The sequence below is a fragment of the Myotis davidii genome, unplaced genomic scaffold (genome assembly GCF_000327345.1).
Source record: "Myotis davidii unplaced genomic scaffold, ASM32734v1 scaffold16, whole genome shotgun sequence".
NCBI lineage: Eukaryota > Metazoa > Chordata > Mammalia > Chiroptera > Vespertilionidae > Myotis > Myotis davidii.
Window position 1 is genome coordinate 840,791 of NW_006287821.1, and position 3,942 is coordinate 844,732.

Sequence of the window (3,942 nt, forward strand, 5' to 3'; positions counted from 1 at the left end):
ATATATGGCATAAGGATACAAAAGTTGAAAATAAAAAGATAAAAAATATAATCAAAAAACATAAATTAAAGCTGACATAGCTCTATTCATTTTAAGCAAAATAAACATAAAAACAGAAGCAACAAAACTGAAGTTTATTAACTGTTATAAACATTTACTAGGCATATGTAACAATTCTAATTTGTATGTACCTAATACCATATATAAAGACAAAATTTGCTAAACTACAGAGAGAAAGTATAAAATTAAGAAACTTAAAACACAACTTTCTCTGTAATGAATAGATTAATCATTTAAGGAGGATCTGGAAGATTTGGTGAAAGGGTTTCAGGTTGGCCCAGATCCTAATTCCTTCTCTTCTAGAGACAGCTGACAGTGGGCTTGGGGTCTTGAGCTTACAGATCTGTCTAAGCTGACCTCAAGCAGCCTTATTTATTTACTACAGTAAAACATAATATGAAAATGTTTGAGAATTGGGATAATGAACTTGTATTGAACAACGGGATGCTATTTTTAAAAATACATGGATGCAGACAACAGTATGGATATTTCCAGAGGGAAGGGGTTCAGGGGGAGGTAGAAGAGGGTAAAGGGGGATAAATGGTAGTGGAAGGAATTGGGGTGGTAAATTCACAATACAATATACAGATGAAGTGTTGCAGAATTATATACCTGCAGCCTATATAATTTTATTAACCAGTTACCCCAACAAATTCAACTCATAAAGAATACATATAACATTTATAAAAAATTATTAACCATTTTCTAAACCAAAATTCCCAACATATGTCAAAGGATCACAATTACACAGATATATTCCTTGACAATTAAAGGAAGTTAGAAATCATTAAAAAAAATAAGTTAAAATACATAAATTTTGAAATTATAAGAATATTTTAAAATTCTAACCCATGAATAAAGAAGAAATAAAGTTAAAGCTGAAAGTTAAAAGCAAACTATAATTCCACTTACTTGTGATTACAGTTCAGTGATACTTAGAAGGAAACCTATAGCCTTAAACACTTGTGTCAGAAAAAAATAAGGTGAAATAGCACCTTAGGCAAAAGCAGCAATTAAGTTTATAAAAGGTAGAATTAACAAAGTCAAAGTTCATTCTTCCAAAAGGCATGATACTACCAAACTACTAGAACAATGGTTCTCAACTGAGACCAATGTTGCTTCTTGCTTCCCTCTCCCCCACCTTCCCAGGGGACATTTCACAAAGTCTGAAGACATACTGTGATTGAAGCTGGCATGGGTGATTGGGAGTGATACCGGCATGTAGTGGGCAGAGGCCAGCGATGCTGCTACACATCCCAAAGTGCACAGGACAGACCCCACAACAAAGAATCATCTGACCCAAAGCATCAAAGCTGAGAAGCCCTGACTAGACAGATGGATGATGATTCAAGAGAAGCCTTTAGGAAACAACATTAGGAATGAAACGGGAGTCACATCTGCAAATATAGAAAGAGGTTAAGTACAGAATGATAATAAGAACAAATATACACACAAATATGTAGATATTTACACAAAATGTATAAATTCCTAGAAAAGCATAATTTACCTGAGCTAACTCAAGGTAAAACACACACACACACACACACACACATACACACACACCAAAACCCTGGGAAGTTCTATAACTGTTTTAAAAAAACAACTGATGAAATGTTCAAGATGGCAGGACTTGCTTGCATGGCCTCTGAGAACCAAACAAGCAGTTACAGTTAAATTGGGAAACAATCTCCCTGAATTACTAACTGGAAACTAGATGGGGAGACTTTCAACCACGGACTGAGAAGCCACCTGGAGACTAGGGGGGCAGGGGAGCAGGGGAGGGCAGAGGCCCAGAAGGGGCTGTCCCACTCTCACAGGTGCAGGTTATGGAGGGAAACCTCAGTGACAGGGGGTTCCCCCTGAGAGGAGTGAAGCACAGACCCCAGACCAGGCTCCCCAGACCCAGCACCAGGAACAGGTGCCCACATAGCATCCAGCTGTGAAAGGCAGCAGGGTTTCCGTCCACCCAGTAGAGGCAGAGTCTCTGGAGTCAAAGCCACCCATTTAAATGGCCAATGGCCAAAACTTTACTTCACAGTCACTCACTCTGGGCTCCTGTAGAGGGCGGTAAAGACTGGAGCCCCTGGGGAGACTCTGAAGAGGCTGGCCTTGGGGAGAGACCTGAGAGAGGGGCCACCAGGATCCCTGGGCTGAGTTACTCCCTGATGCCACAGCAGTATCTTCCTTCTGAATAGGATCAGCCTGGAGAAAGCAGCTAACCCACCTCTCCCCTCTGGAATCCACTCACCCCACCCTACATAAGCCCTGCTGCTGCAGCATTGGCTGGGGCTTAGAAGGCTGGGCAGTCTCAGACGTTGGCAGTGACTAGCTTTGCGGTGGGGCCATTCTCCCCACTTTCCAGGGAACCTCATGGGAGATCCAATAGAAACATCCCATCCCCAGGTTCCAGCAGACCAGACCTCTGGGCTCAGTAGCCCCCACCAGCCTGATTACTAGGTGCTCTGCCCTGCCAAGGTCAGGAAAAAATCCAGGTCAGACTCAGACATGTGGCTCAGGGGCAGGGAAACGCATCCACCATCTTTCCTGAACTCTGGCACCTCTCCCTCATGGGAGATCCAGGGGCCCCATCCTCCTGATTCTGCCAGAGGTTCTATCACAGATTAAGCCTTTTCAGTGAGTAAGCCTGGCAGCCAGTGAGCAGGCAGAGGCAGGTGGGGCCTTGGGGCCTTTGCTGATGTGTCCCTGGGCCCTGTGCTGGTGAATGCCTGCCTTGAAGTGAAGCTTGGGCCTTCCCATGTGCAGCCACATCCAGTGGAGGCAGCCACAAACCATAGGTCATTTGTAGCTTCAGACAGGTAGGAGGGCCGGGTGTGGACAGCATCTGACATTGATTTGCACCAGAGAGCTTTCTGGAAGACCTGAAACCAGCACACCAAGTGGCCGATTTCAGACTTCATCAGAGAAGGATATAAATTTCACTTTTTTCTTTTTTATTCTTTTACTTATTTTGTATTTTCTGTTTTTTTGCTGTTGTTTTCTTTCTTCTTGTTGTTTTCTCATCATATTTTATATTTCTTTCCTTTTTTACCTCTATTTTCTTTCTGTTTTCTTTTCTTATATTTTTTTGTTTTCCTTTTCATAACCTTTATTCTTTTCCCTTCTTTCATATTTTTCTCCATTCTTTTTTCTTTTCATATTCTTTTTTTTACTGTCTTTTATTATTCTTTCTTTTATTTTTTTATTTTTTTTATTCTATTTGTTGTTATTAACAGTGGATTTTTTTTTTCATTTTGTTTTATTTTGTCTTGTTTTGTCAGAATTTAATTGTTTGCCTAAAATGTGGCAGGCACAGAGGTTATGAGGAGGGACAAATCACACATTCTGTATCTTCAAGAAGCTTCTGATTCAGTGCAACACCATCAGGCTGCATCACTGAATTATGTCTAAGAAGCTTACAGTCCTTCCCTAGCAGAACTTGGGAGAATTGTCATCTCCTCTTATTCTGTCTGCTGGGCAACTTGGTGCTTCAGTTCTCAGGAACTTACAGCCTTGCAGTGTTAGAGCAAGAGGGAAGGAGGAAAGGCAAGAATGTGGAGCATGACCTCTTTCAAAGCATTTGTTTAATGCTTGCCCCAGACTGCCCTTGCCTCAGCAGATGCCTCTGACAGTAAGTGTCCTTAACATCGACAAAGCAATATAATAAAAGTGACTTTTTCAATCTTGACATTATTGTGTAGAAGTGGGATTTTTGGACTGGAACATGTGGTGTTCCCCTAGGCAGACTGGTTCCCTCTTTGTCTGATGGAGTAGAAAAATGAATCCATAGACGGAAGGTTGTATAACAAAGGTGGAAATTTATTGAAGAACAAATACAGACTCTCACGTGGGGAGGGGGACAGAGTCCCACTCGGTTCCTTTTCC